This window comes from Mesocricetus auratus, unplaced genomic scaffold (assembly GCF_017639785.1).
Source record: "Mesocricetus auratus isolate SY011 unplaced genomic scaffold, BCM_Maur_2.0 Super-Scaffold_6731, whole genome shotgun sequence".
NCBI classification, from domain to species: Eukaryota; Metazoa; Chordata; class Mammalia; order Rodentia; family Cricetidae; genus Mesocricetus; species Mesocricetus auratus.
In genome coordinates this window covers 5,639,554-5,654,210 of record NW_024429185.1, presented here as the reverse complement: position 1 = coordinate 5,654,210, position 14,657 = coordinate 5,639,554, and the positions used below count along the sequence as shown (strand labels likewise).

The window sequence follows — 14,657 nt, the reverse complement described above, 5'->3', positions numbered from 1 at the left end:
TATGGAGTTTGGGGTATGTGTGTTTGTAATTGATAATAAAAACAAGTAAAGCAAATATGTAAATTTAATAACTGGATTTAGAAGACATTGAATAAATGTTTCATTATCATAAACAAACTCAGTAGGATTGGAAAGTACTAAGAAACACAAAAATAACATGGTGACTTTTCTCTATTTGTCAGTTCTTCTTGTGACCCCACCCGGCTCTTTGCTTGGGACAGTTCCACTCTACTCTGTCCCAGAGCCATGCTTGTAAGTGGAGCTCTGAGCATTGCTTTGATATGTTGCTGAAATCAGTTGCATTGTTGCACCGAAGGTCCAGTGATGGGACAGAATTGAGACCCTTGCCTTCCTTTTCAGGATAAATAGGTAACTAAGCAAAGGGTAAGAATCATGAAAGTCAGGACCCTCTAAACCAATTTGCTTTGTCACCAGGCTGATCAGAAGGCCAAGAGCAAAACGAACACGCTGTGAGTCTGTTTCTCCATGCAGTGAGCCAAGCGGAAGGAAAGCCTTGGCAGCAACAGATTGTTGCAGGGAGAAGAGAAGGCAGCGTCCAGGGGCAGACAGATGAGGAGCATCGGAGCTGGAACGGGGCTCAGATGGGCTGGGGGAGGGTCGCCTCTCCCCACAAGTTCTCTCAGTTGCCACTTTTCTTCTTTATGATCTCCTGGAAAGTCCAGCGCCTCCCACATTCTCTGTCCCAGGTCCCTGTGCCCCGAGCCCTTTTGGCTGGTACTCCTACAGGGAACAGCATACTCGGCTCACATGGGAGAACAGCTGTGGGCTGCTCGGAGCTCTACACTACCGCAAACGTTAGTCTTCCCACAGCTGCATCAGAGGCTGGGAGCCTGATGGGCTAGATCCTACAGTCAGGGCTTTAACATGTCCGTGAATAGGCCGTTTGAGGTCACCGAAACTATTATCAAGTTAACTTATATCATAAAGATTCTTTAAACACATGAACATGATTTTAAAGCTGCTTATACAGAACATGGGTAGTAAAAAAGATATTTAGAATGCAGAAGCCCCCAGCTGCTCATACAGCTGTTCCTATCCTGGCAATACCAGCTCCCACATCTGTGTCAAGAGTGAGAGCCTGGCCCATTGTGCCATTATCAGGACTTCCAGATCGGCCTATTCCTCTTGCTACTGCCACTGCCCTACTTCAGATCCTGCTCCATGATCCCCTCTGCGACCTAGCACAACAGCTCCGCACGGTCTCCCTATCCTTCTCATGCCTTTAATCTACTCATCAAAGCCGTGGGTCCTGTCTTCTGCCCACAAGTCTGCTCAGATCTCCCAACCTTCAGAAGGCTACAGAAACTCCCAGGAGTTTGTATCAGGCTAAGCCTTCTTGGATAACAGTACAACGCATCAACCTACCCTCAGCTCTCTCCAATCGCATTTTCCCCAAACCCTGGGCTGCTACTATGCTCCTCTGTCTGCTCTGCCAGGTTCATCTCATCAATACTCGTGGCTTCATGTGGGAGCCGTTTCTGAGCCAGGAAGTCTGTCTCTACTGCTCCAGGCACGTGACACTAGCACCATCAAACAACATCTGATCCTCCGGTTTCCAGAGCTCCCACAGGACTTCCGCTTAAACTTCAGATACAGCACTCTTTTCAGTTAGTATATCTATAAGCAACCTCTTAGTTATTTTCCCAAGACTTCTCTTCCCTCAGTCTGTCCCACCTCAGAGAAGGAAGATATTATCCACAGCCCTACTCAGAGCAAGAGCTAGGACTCTTCCCTGATTCTCCTCTTGTTATTTCTACTTCCCATCCACTAGAATCCTGTCAGCATGGCTTCTAAACATTTGTCAAGCTGATGCTGTCTCTCAAGTCCTACTACTGTGCTGTCTCTGGGATCATGGCTGCAGACTGCTACCATCTTCATGCGTTCCTTCTGCATCCCATCACCCTCTCTCTGAGGCATTGGGACCCTTCAAATCAGAACAGGTCACTCCTTTAGTAGAAGGACTCTACAGTCATTCTATTGATTTGAATTTCCATATTAAGTACTATTTATCTGTAAGATATAAAAGCACTTTAAATGTTTCAGTTGTATTATGAGCATAAAGAAGAATCCGTTGGGAAAAATAATCTTAACTGATAAACCTATAAAATGAAGGCATCTGAAACTTCCTTCAGTCAATCCACTCAGAATTAAATGGCCAAAGGCAACACATGCATGCTCATGTCAGTTCCTCCTTGCATTGGACTGATAGAGAGTTTTGCCTTATTTTATGCACATTCTCCAATTAGCTCTGCCCTGGCATGTAGACACAACATCATTTATGGTCATATGTACAAGGAAATCTGAGAACATTGTGGAGGAAGGGTGAGAAAGAATGCTAGAGCTTCAGGATGTGGAGGGATGTTGTGAAATGCTGGCCTCTGAACATGACACGGTTGTTGTACACATGAACTCATCCCTGCATGTGACCTGCACAGGATGAATCAAGTTAAAAATCCACCATGGAGCAGGGAAGGTCTCCCAATGTCCTGACCCTAGCTGAAGAGCTATTGACAGTCAGACACCGAGGGAGGGAGAGTTGCATTTTTGGGCTAGGGAATGGACATTAGCAGGTTGCCCCTGCTCCAATAGATGACTCCCACATTCATGAACATATGAGCAGCTCTAATTGGACTTAATGGGTTATAGAGTAAAAGGAGGACATGGAGTTGGGAAGGAGGTGCATTGAGGGGAAGAGGGGAGTTGGAAGGGGTGTGTGTGACCAAGGTACGTTGCATACTTGCAACAAGTTTTCAAACAAAAATATATAAATAAATGTAAAAAATTTTACAAATTTTCAATTTTTTGCATTAGTCTGAAACACATCAAAAATGTATCCATTAATCTCCTGGGGCTGAGTGAGATACTGTCTCCTACAATCCACTATTAAAATGAAACTACTTCTGGGAAGAGATAAACAAATAAGCCATTATCCTGCTTTAATACTACAACTTAATTTACTTCATTCACAAACAAGGTTTTGGGGGATACATCCTGATGGGTAGGGGAGACTGTCAGAGTGCTTTTAGGGAGACAGATCTGTAACATATCATTATGCACATCACCATTAGCCAGACGAGTTAACACAGGGATGTACGTTGGAAGTACAGTGTCAGTGACCTCCTAGAGCTGTGGGAAAATTGAAAAGATGCTGGGAACATGCAGGACACACTTGACAGGGTGGTGGGGACATGACTTGTTTGGCTGGTGGGTTGTTCTCTATGGCACCCCATGCCTGACATACAGAAATCTTGAAAGAGGTTATGTTTGATTCTCTAGAGGCCTCATGCCACAGGAAAGTCAGAAGGCATGTTGAACCCAGAAGGCATGCAATAATAATGACACTTGTGATTCAAACTTTTATTTAAATAAATGTTAAATAAAATGTCACTGAACTGATGTGAATTTTGCATTTCAGACTTAGAGATAGCATTTTTAAGTGTTTAAAATTGACCCTTAACAACACCAAGTGTTGGCAAGTTTGTCAATCAACCAACTACAATGAACATACCTGGCTGATGGAGTCTAATTGGACATAATCAATTTGGAAATCTGTCTATCAATGTGTCCTAAAAAGTAAGTGTCAGTCTACTCTATAACTCAATAACAGACATGACCACCAGAAAACATGTACGTGATGTTCAGAGATGCTTTATTTAAAGTAATAAAAACTTGAAGGACTGGTGATATGGTTTATCAGATAAGATACTTCTTACCCCCTACAATGTAAACCTGATGACCTGAATTCAACCCTCAGAATCCATATAAAGGTACAAAGAGAGAAAATGTCTATACAAAAGATATCCTGTGACCTCCACATGTGCAAGCCCCATAATATACATATACTAATAAAATATTGTTAAAACTAGAAGACTGTCCATAGGTAACGTTATGGACAGTTAAATGGTAGTGTATTCACTCAATGGAGTCTTAGAGCAATAGCAAGGATATTTACTCCAGAAAAATATGTTTCATGGTACCATTTGTATGAAGTTTCGGAATAGACAAGATGTACTCAAGATGCTGGTTGAGACTGGAAGTCAGAATAGTGGTTTTCTTTGGGTAAGGGCCTATGAAATATGAGGGAGAGGTAAGAAGTCATTGCTGGGCCAGAGAGATGACTCAATGATTAAGAACACTTGCTGCAGAGAGCAAAAGAACAGTTCCCGGCACCTATGCCAGGTGGTTCCCAACTGCCTATAACTCTAATTCTAGGGAATATGATGGCCTCTTGTGACCTCCATGGAGATATGAACTCAAGTGATATACATACATAGTAAGATGCACATAATCACATAAAATAACAAACAAATCTGGAGTCGTTGTGTGTGTGTGTGTGTGTGTGTGTGTGTGTGTGTGTGTGTGTGTGTGTATGTGAGTGTTAGAAACTCTTTCTGTATTTATTTAGATAGGACTTTGTTATGCAATCCATACTATCTTCGCACACACATACAGTCCTCACTGGCCTCCCAAGTGCTATGACTTAGACATGCCCCATCATATTTGGCACTTGTATATTGATCTTTATGGAAAGCAACAGCGCATCATGCGTGAAATTTCACTGGGTTGTAGGTTTAAGATTTCTGTGTTTTGTTTACTTGTACTCCATTCAAAAGATAAATTTTTAAAAATCACTGACTATTTCTCAGTGGCTTATAATTTGTATTAATCACTTTAATAAGTGGGAGTGAATGATCACTAAACATTTTTGTTTTTAGTTATAATTTGAACATTGGGTCTACTAAAAGAATTCTTCAGCCAATCAAATAGGGATCTTACTCTACCCTACACAGGTAGATGACCTTTCTGTATCAACTGTTTGCTCCCCAATAACATCTAAAAATAGCCCATAGATGCAGGAGAACAGCAAGAAGGAATAGGACAGACACAGAGATGGGTATTATATACCAGTGATGCTGTGGTACAATCAAGTATGTACAAGACCCTGGGTTCAATCTTTAGCCAGCTTTTAAAAAGAATAGCACCCCCACGGCTGTGAATCAAAGTCCTCAGTCTGTTCCAAGCAACAGCTATCACTGAGTGGTGCGCAAGTTTAGTAAGGCACATAAAAGAGATGTATCTAATTCATGGAACTCCGTAGCTGATACATTTTATGCATCCATCTGCTAAACCCTCTATCTCATCTGTGCCAGCCCCTGGCTAAAGAGCTATGAAGTCACCACTTAAATGTTGCAGAGCCAACAGTGGGAGATACGTGAGCAACATTACATCGAAGTCTAAAAATAATGGGAGCATCTAAAATTAAGGACCACTGAACCAACCATCTCCTGCTGCCACCTCTTCCAATGGAGAATAATGTCGCTAATATGTCATTTGCATTCAAAGAGATACTGAACATACTATTAATGTCTACAGCAGAAATGAAGTTATAATTTTTAAGTATCTCTAGATGAAATCGCCAGCACTTGAAGAATTCTGGAAAGTCATGCTAAACAGCATTAACTCAGTTTTCACAGCCAAACCTCTTGAAAAGTAGCTACACTAGCCAAGAGCCTTTCAGAGAGCTATAAAGAAAACTGCAGTCCCTCAGAAAAATGGAGCAGAAACCTCTGCCCTCCGCACTTGTTTCCATGAGGACCAGCGCCACAGAGGACCACCATCAATCTCTTAGAAGATGTCACACACTCCCAAAGAAGTAAGATTCATTCAAAATGTAAACTAAAACTTCCTGCCCCATTTCTGCCAAGCACTCACTACTGTATTTTTTATGGCCTTCAGTATAGCTCTCCAAACAAATGGAAACGCACCTATCCTACCTTATGCTATCATTCTGTCTTTTATCTGACAAGATCAAAGTATCCACCCTCAAGTGTTTTCCATGAGTTTGAAATTGCAAAATTGGCCCAGAAACTAGGGAAAAAAATCAGCAACAAGAAGTTAAACACTCACTATCTCTCAAAAATAATGTTTTCATAAACTTTTTTTTTCATTTTCAGAGAATGATTTCCCTACAGCTCAGCATCACAGAATTTCAGCTTCCTAAATCAAATGCATGAAAACCTTAAAATCTGTGCAATCGGTTTTCTCTTTCCCTTGTCGTTCTCTATGAATAGTCAGTGAAAGAATAGGATAGTGGGCTGGGAACGAGACAAACAGAAAAATCACAGTAGTTTTCAGAATTGGTTGGGCCAGGATATCAAAAAAGCACCAAGATTCACGAGTTTCTCTGGGAAACCTGGTCTGTAGAACAATTAAGTCTCAAACACCAATAAACCAGCTGATGCTGCTTTGACTAGCAGAGGAATCGCTGATACAGATGCCCTAGCCATGATGAGCAAGCTCTCACTGAGTACATACAGTGCAGTATTCCTGCAGTGCTAACTATATTTACCCGACTGTAAATAAAATCATTGATTATTGTGCCCATTGCTTAGATAACACTGAAAGGTGTACTTCCTGAACAAAAAGCTGGAAATTGGTTTTAAGACAAAGCAAATGAACCAAGAGAACTGGGATTATTAAACACGTATGAACTGTGTGGCTTGATCTGAAATTTCCCCTGCCCAGGTTTGTATTATGAATGCTTGCTCCTCTATTCCTCAGGAACTGGTACTAATTTGGGGTCTGTAGGATCTTAAGGGTTGGACCTAACTTGTGGAAGGTAGGAATGGGCCTTTCAAGGCCTTAGGCTAGCTGCTGCTTCTGACATACTGTAGAGCCTCGACTCCATGTTCCAGACACCACAGACCAAGTCACTCTGTTGTGTGCTTTTGCCTTTATAATGGACAAAAACCTCTAAAATCATAAGGCAGGATAAAATCTTCCCTTTTTGTTCCTGTCATGTATTTTGGGTACAACAATGAAAAAGTTTGTTATTTGTAGCCATCTTTCATCATAATTATCATTTTCATAGAAGCCAAGAAAGCAGTGGCTCACTCTCCCTCAGGAAAGATAAACACTTTCTAAAGATATGCTGGAGTACTTTTCTCTACAAAATTTCTGTGACCCTAAAAAATCACATTGAAAGAATCAGACAATAACATGAGGTGTTTTGAGTCAAAAGTGCACTTGTTCAGCCTGCTGGAGTTACACAAGATGATAGCAAGGCTGAAATGGATGGAAAGCCAGTTTTCCACTCGGCACTGACAGGCTGTCTGAAGGATGTGTGCCTCTGGCTGCGGAGCTCTGAGGTTGCACTTTGATCTGAAGGCATGAAAGGCATGATGTCAGCTTGGTTCACCCTCTCCTCACCCAGCAAGTTAGCCTTTACCCATTTTTTTCATTCAGGCACTAACCAGCTAAGTGACCAGAAAGCTAAGCAAACAGGCGGCAAGGATGTGGTAGAAACATCTTATGCTCCCTGTGCTCTGGAGAGTCCATTGCGGGGGTTGGAAGGTAAGCTTTCTTTTGTTCTGGATGGAAACTGCAGCAGGTGCCAGGACCTTCCCACTCACCCGAAGGTCATCAGGAATCACTTAAATGTATTAAACCCCCCAACCATTTTTATAGTAATATTTCGAATTCCAACTCTTCCTTACATAGTCTTCACACCAAGACTTAAAGTAGGGTGCACATCAGGATTGTCTTCAACAGCAACTAATCCCCATAGCTTCTGACTGTAAGGAAAGAGAGAGCTCTTACGGGTACTGATGCCACCAAAAGCTGGCAACCAGTTCTATGGGCCCAGACTGTTGGAAGTTTGCTCTACCCTGTGTTAGCTGATGGGTGGCAGCCTTGAAAGAATGTCTCCATACTGGAGATGAGGCTGGGGTGTAGCTCTGTTGTTTAGCTCTTGTCTAGCCTGTGCAAGGACCTGGATTTCATCCTTATCACTACAAAACAAGGCAATCCTCCCCTTCCCCCAATCCGGGAGGTGTCTCTCTTGCCAGTCCCCAGGCCTTTGGTGAATGCATTCTGAAAACAACCTCTGTGGAATATAGCATCTATTTAGGGCTCCTGGGGGCTTTGTGGAATATTAGTTTAAGCTGTATTAACTCATCTATGCCACGTAATGTTTGTTTAATGATGCAAAGATGTGTTGCATTCTTTTATGTTACATTTGTTTAACTCTGTGAAGCTGTGTTACTCTTCCTGTTTAAAACACCTGGTTGGTCTATTAAAGAGCTGAACGGTCAATAGCTAACCTGGAGAGGGATAGGCATGGCTGTCAGGCAGACAGGATAAACAGAAGGAGAAAAAGAGAAGAGGGAAGAGTGAGAAAAGGAGGAGAGGAGGATGCCAGGGGCCAGCCACCCAGCCACATAACCAGCCATGGAGTAAGAAGGAAAGAAAGGAACATAGAATAGAGAAAGGTAAAAGCCCCGAAGCAAAAGGTAGATGGGATAATTTAAGTTAAGAAAAGCTGGCTAGAAACAAGCCCATCTAAGGTCGGACATTCATAAGTAAGACTAACTCTCCATGTATTTATTTAGGAGCTGGGTGGTGGGCCCCCAAAGATCAAAGAGTTAAAAAGAAGCCAGAGGGACCTTCCATGGAGGTCAATTTACTAGACAGAACAATGAGGACTAGCCAGTTGCTCTCGTGGGCAGCTCGTCTCTGGCACACAAACAGAAATCAATTCCTTTCATTTTGCTCACAAACACAGGCAGGGCCAGCAGACTCTGACAGGAAAGCCTTGTTTGTGGTGCCAGAATCTGCACAGCAGCCATGCACATCTCTCTACCTGAACTATAGGATGGCAGCCTCTGCCTGGCACCCTGCAACCGAAGGAGCCCAGCCATTCCATCCCCAGGAAGTCCCAGAAAGATCAGAGGACAGGCTGCATCCAGAATCTGCTCTTTACAGCCCTGCTCCTTGTCCATAGTCTGATCACTCAGAACTCGAGACTTGTTTTCAAAACCATCCTGTCTGCCAACTCACACATGTATTGAATTTGGACTCCTGGTGAGAAATTCCATTACACCACAGCCAGAGCAGCCCAAGACACTCGGCTGACTGTTAGAAGTTCTGCTTTTTCCAGCAACTGTTACCCCTGGCTACACTCTGGATATCCTTTCCCCTTGGAAAGTGAAGGACCTCTATTCCAAGTTCATCCAAAATTATTAATCCATATTGATAATTCTAATAGCCTTCTATGCACACACACACACACACACACACACACACACACACACGCACGCACGCACCACTGCTACTTAGGAAGCACTCTCATCTAAAACTCATTGCGCTGAATTTAATCAAGTTGCTGAGACAATGTGCCAACTCACAGATTCCACCCGAGAAAGAGAAATGAGTTATATGACTCAGATGTCATCCATCAGAAGGGCGAACTGCTGTAGGAAAAAGGAGACTACGTCTCCATCAAAGCAATGCCATGAGAAAGGAAGAGGAATAAGTGACTGAATGCATAACAAAATAAAGTTGCAAGACATAGTAATAAATTATGGAGTGGGGGTTGTGCTCACATATGAGTTTGAAAAAAAAACAATAAGAAGATAGCTTTGAAGCCACTGGGGAAATTTGAATGTGGATTAGGTATTGCACGGTATGACGATCCAATACACTTGGGAACAATAATGCTATAATGGTTGTGAAAATAAAAGTCTTTTTCAATTAGAAGTGTATATGGCAGATTTTATATGTAAAATGGCATAATGCCTGATAATTGCCTTAACATATTTCTACAGATGTTTTTAAATAGCCAGGGATGGTGGCACAGCCCTGTGCCTCGGTACTTGGGAATACGAGGTAGGTGAAAATTGCTATGAGTTCAAGGCCCTCTAGGCTATGGAGTAAGACCCCAAACAAATGGTTTTAATAAATGGGAGCTCAAGAGGGACACACGGAGATCAGCAAAGTGTTAGCATTCGTTGGGGCTGGGTGACAGGTTCAGGGAAGTTCATTATACTTTATTTGTGTGATGTGAAGAATTTAAGGATAAAACATCTTTATAAGTACCATTGACCGTATTCTGAAAATGACAGGGAATCTTCAGTCATAAAACCTTATCAATCTGGCTGCCTAAAATAGACCCAAATAGACAAAAAACTACAGGAAACCCAGGAATGCTGGGAATGGGAAAAACTATGTCTCCCAGGGATGAAGACCCAGTTGATTATCCAATACCATTCATTATCCCTGAAGTCATAGGTAGCACTAAACAGATTGAGCAGATAGTATTTTATATATTTAGGTACATGTATGTATGTATGTATGTATATATATGTATATATATATATATAATTAAAGAAAGAGAGTCCATTAATTCAAAAGGGAGGGGTTATTTGGGAAGAGTTAATGAGGAATAGGAATGGAGAAATGAGGTCTTATATTTTAATTTTTAAAAAGTATTTTTTTAAAGTAACTGAAAAAGGAGAAAAAAAGGCCCTGGTTCTGGGGAGATGGATGAGGGACAAAGAGTGCTTCCTACCCTGTCAGAGAACTTAAGTTTAATCCGAATGATCATGTCAAGTGACTTACAACCCCCTACAATCCCATCTACAGGGGATCTGATGCCTTTTCTGGCTTCATAGGCACCAGCAGACAGATGGCATATGCCCATATAGACACATAGACATAAATAAAAATAATTTTTTCTTTTAGAAAGGACCACATATCACACCCATGACTGCTCACCCATGGGTGTGCATACCCACGATCTCAGACCAGTGAGCTAAGGGCTCAGGTGGGGAAAGGGAGGTGGGCAGAGGGAATGGAAGGACACTTCTCTTTCCACTGATGATGGACAGGAGCCATGCCTGGGGCATTGCAACCTCAGCTGTCAGCAGTCACTCCTCCTGGTCCATTCTTTGACCACATTACTTTGCATGGTAAGACTGTCACTGATTATCCATTGGTCACCACAACTGACACTAAAGGACCAATGAGCATTGCTGCCATGAATCTTAGTCCTGAGCAGCCATTCTGAGTACTGGTGATCTCCTGCCCCATCTGGTACATCTTCCAGCGCGTTCCCAATGGGCAGCAAGGAGCACCTCCACTTTGCAGGAGGAATGTTCCTATCTTACCTGGTAAGAGCGCAAGCTGATCTTGCCAGACAAGGGCAATATGGGAGTATGCCCATGAGTGGCATGCCATCCATGGCTCCCTCATAGGCCATGCTTTTGGGTTTTGTCCCCTACAGTTGGCAATAAGCATAACTTCTCTTGTCAGTCCTCCTTTCTATGCTCTATCCACAAAGGGGCAGGCCGGAATGCACAACCTCTGAGTTGACATCCAATTGAAGAACAAAGAACAGATTCCCTCCTTACCCGTGGGTTAGATGAGCATCCAGTTGTCCTCCATCTTTACTTAGGTCAGAAGCTTGGGACCATCCAAACTCTACTAACCTCTATAATTTCTGGTAGAAAAAAGAGAGGGGTAAAATTTACTCACAAAGATAGTTCTAGTAAGAAAAAGCCCATCACCTCCTCTGTCTTGGGCTTCGATTTATTTTTCACTAGAATAAATTTGGCCAAGCTATGCCTCTTTTTTTTCACCTAGCAATAGTTTGGGAATTGTCTCCAGCCTTGCTGAAGTGTACACCAGTTCTACTCTCGGGGCTGGGGGTGTGGAATAAAGTCAGTGTGTGATGTTTCATCTTGACTGAAAACCTGACTAGATGAAGAATCACCTAGAAGACACACCTCTGGGCATGTGTGTGAAGGTGTTTCTGGAGAGGCTTAACAGATGAGTAAGACTCACCCTGAATGTAGGCAGGCCCTTGTGGGCTAGGGTCCAGAATTGAAACAAAGAAGGTACTTGAATTGCAAAGACGGCTCAGTTAAGTGTTTGCCTCACAAGCATAATCTGACTCTCAGTGCAGGGTGCTTACAATCCCAGCTCAGGGAAGGAGGATCCCTAGGGCTCACTAGCCTGCCAACTTACAGCTCCAGCCAAGACAGGCCCTATCTCAAAGGATACAGGATGATACCAAAGCTTGCCCTTTGGATGTGCACAAACACCTTCACACACACAGGCACACATTCGAGCACGTGCGCATACACACACACACACATAAGCGTGTGCACACTTGCAGAGCATGTACAGACACACACACAAGCACACACATACACATGAATGTGTGCACACTTGCAGAGCATTACACACACACACACACACACACACACACACACACACACACACACACAGCAACCTGAACACCAGCATTCATCTCTCTGCTTTCTGACTTCAGATACAGGGTGATAAGCTAGTTGCCTCACACTCCTGCTGAGATGCTCTGCCCACCATGATCGACAGGTACCCTCCAACTGTTAGACAAAATAAACCCCTCCTCTAAATTGCTTCTTGTCACTCCTCTGGTTATAGCAATGAGAAGTCAGCAGCAATCTAGTTGAAGCAGGCAGTTAGCAACACAGGTCATTCTGTTGCATCTGTGAGATCAGGTTTCCACCATAGGCAGTGAAAATACTAAATCAAGTAGAACACACCCACACTGGATTTGAAATGACATGGAATGGGGATGGGGCCAGGATCTGTCACTTCCCAGACATCTGACTGAGAAACAGGAACAGTGTGTGTTGTCTATTGCGACTTTAATGGTAAAATGAGAGAGGTGACTGTGTGATTCTCAGCTCCTCCCTTAGCCAAGGACTAAATGAAGCTGTCAGGGCCACCTCACAGCAGCTATGCAGACCCTTGCCACAGTTCAAATGCGGAGTAAAGGGCTTGGTGGGGCGCAACATAGACGGCTGCTGTAGGTGTGGTTGCACTGAATAGAGCAGTGGAAAAACCATTGCAGCGTGCAAGCTTGCTTCCTCTCTGCAGAGAACTGGTGCAGCTGCCCGATCAGATACGGCCTTCAAGTTCAGGTGCGGGCAGCATGCGGAGGCCACCCTTGAAGTGGAGTGCAACCAACAGGCCCAAGATGCCACTGTTAAATTGGATTTGTCTATAGATAGACAGTTTGTCACTGGCATGTAGAGTAAGAATTTGTCATTTATATTGTTCTATGTCTCTCAAAGTCCCAGGCATGCCACAGGAACTGGGTCAGCACATGGTCAGCAGCAAGGGCTATGGTAATCCAGGGAAGCAAGTGCATATCACACTCAGGAGCTTTCTGAGACCCTTCCTGTATTTATAATCCAGCCATTTCATACAAGAGAAAGGTGCCTCTTACCTCCTACGGTTTTTATGTTACTGGCTATGCCTCTGTCTTTCAGTTAAGATCAAGTCTGTTCTTCCCAGAGTCAAGTGTTTTTTTCTATTAAAGATTCCTAAATGAACCTTCTCTTCTAGTCTTGCGATGCTCACATAGTTTCTGGGGGTGATTAAGGTATAGCAAAAATCATCTGAATCCCTAAGCTTTGATTGCATTTAGGAGAAATTATGAAGGCCCAAATTCACCTCCTATTCCTTTTTTCTATCCCTACTGCCCACACACACCTCTTCTTCACTCTAGAAATGACAGGTGCGTAGCGATATGCAATCAGTTATTGAATAAGCTACGCTATTTGTTCTTGAGCCTGTACATGGACTACTTCTTCTAAAAAGCCCCCACTGCTTGGGTAATTCCTTGCGATCCTCAGCTAAGAGGACACAGTCTCTGAAAACTTTTCTTCTGCTTGCATTGCTTTCTCGCCCTTTTTCATAGCATTCTTTACTTCCTGCTGAAGAACAGCTGACAACCTGCAATTACACAGAGAGGGGGTGTACGTTTTGATGGAGGTAAACGATAAATAGGCATGTGTCTCTACTACAAGACAGGGATGTCCTCATTGGTGGGGATTCTGCCATTATCTTCAGCCTCCATCACATACAGTTCCAAAAAACGAAAAGGCCAGCAACTAAATAAAAGTGTCACGCTTTCAACTTGAATCTATTTAGAATATCTTACACATCCCCCCTTCCTAAAGTAAACCTTTGTTCCAAGTGCATAATGCTACCACATACCCTGCAGTCGCGGAGAACCTGAGATTGCATGATTTCAAACTTTAGTGGGAAAACTCCACTGGTTATCCACTGAGAGCAAATGTTGGATGAAAGAGAAACAAAAGAAGTAAGTGCTGGCTCAGACTCTCATCTTCAATCAGGACAAACGGATTTGAGGGAACCAAGAAAACACACAGGGCAGAGCTGTCCCTTTGCTTTTTGCTTCTTTCATCAGTCAATTCCTAGGTAGCCCGGAGCTTGGGAGCCTCGCCAAGCTAAGGAGCCCTAAGTGAAATTGAGGACAGCCAGTACAAAAAGGGCTTGGGGTGATAAGGACCCCGAGAAAAAGAACCCTTAGAAACAACCCTGCCTTCTGCTCCACCTTGGAGATAAATGGAAAGCTGTGAGTTGTCAGGGGTGGGGGATGACGAGAAGAAAGCTGCTGTCAACGGTCTAAAATCCCAAGCAGAAGTTTTGGCTATCATCGCCTTCTTGGGAATTGAACTTTAGGGTCTACCACAGACAAAGAGCCCTTGTAAGCATCCCGTGATTTCAGGCAAGGTCTCAATGGGGTGTGCCTTGGGAGAGAAGAAAACAAGACCAGACCCAACTCACGTTCTGATCTTTGAAGTAACTGAATGGCACTAATTGAACAGTTTTATTCTGCTGTTTCCAATGGGGGGAAAAATCCAATCCTTTCCCAAGGACACCAGCACATAGGCACTCAGCATTTATTTCTTTTTCTTTTCTTGTTTTTAATGTGTGTGGATGGGTGCTTTGCCTGAAAGTATGTCTGTGTACCATGTGGATGAAACACCTGTGGAGGG

At 43.2% G+C, this 14,657-nt stretch overlaps 1 protein-coding gene across 8 annotated transcripts in view; it reads right to left on the bottom strand.

The window, feature by feature from the left end:
* Csgalnact1 (chondroitin sulfate N-acetylgalactosaminyltransferase 1) overlaps nt 1-14,657 on the bottom strand; it is a 340,304-nt gene that overhangs the window by 147,169 nt on the left and 178,478 nt on the right. For 3 of the 8 annotated variants that reach the window (XM_021230186.2, XM_013117195.3, XM_013117198.3), the window contains one exon: nt 11,211-11,299. The exons of the other annotated variants lie outside the window; for them this stretch is intronic. The gene's annotated coding sequence lies outside the window, so the exon portion shown is untranslated. The remainder of the gene's footprint in view (nt 1-11,210; nt 11,300-14,657) is intronic. 8 annotated transcript variants of the gene reach the window in all.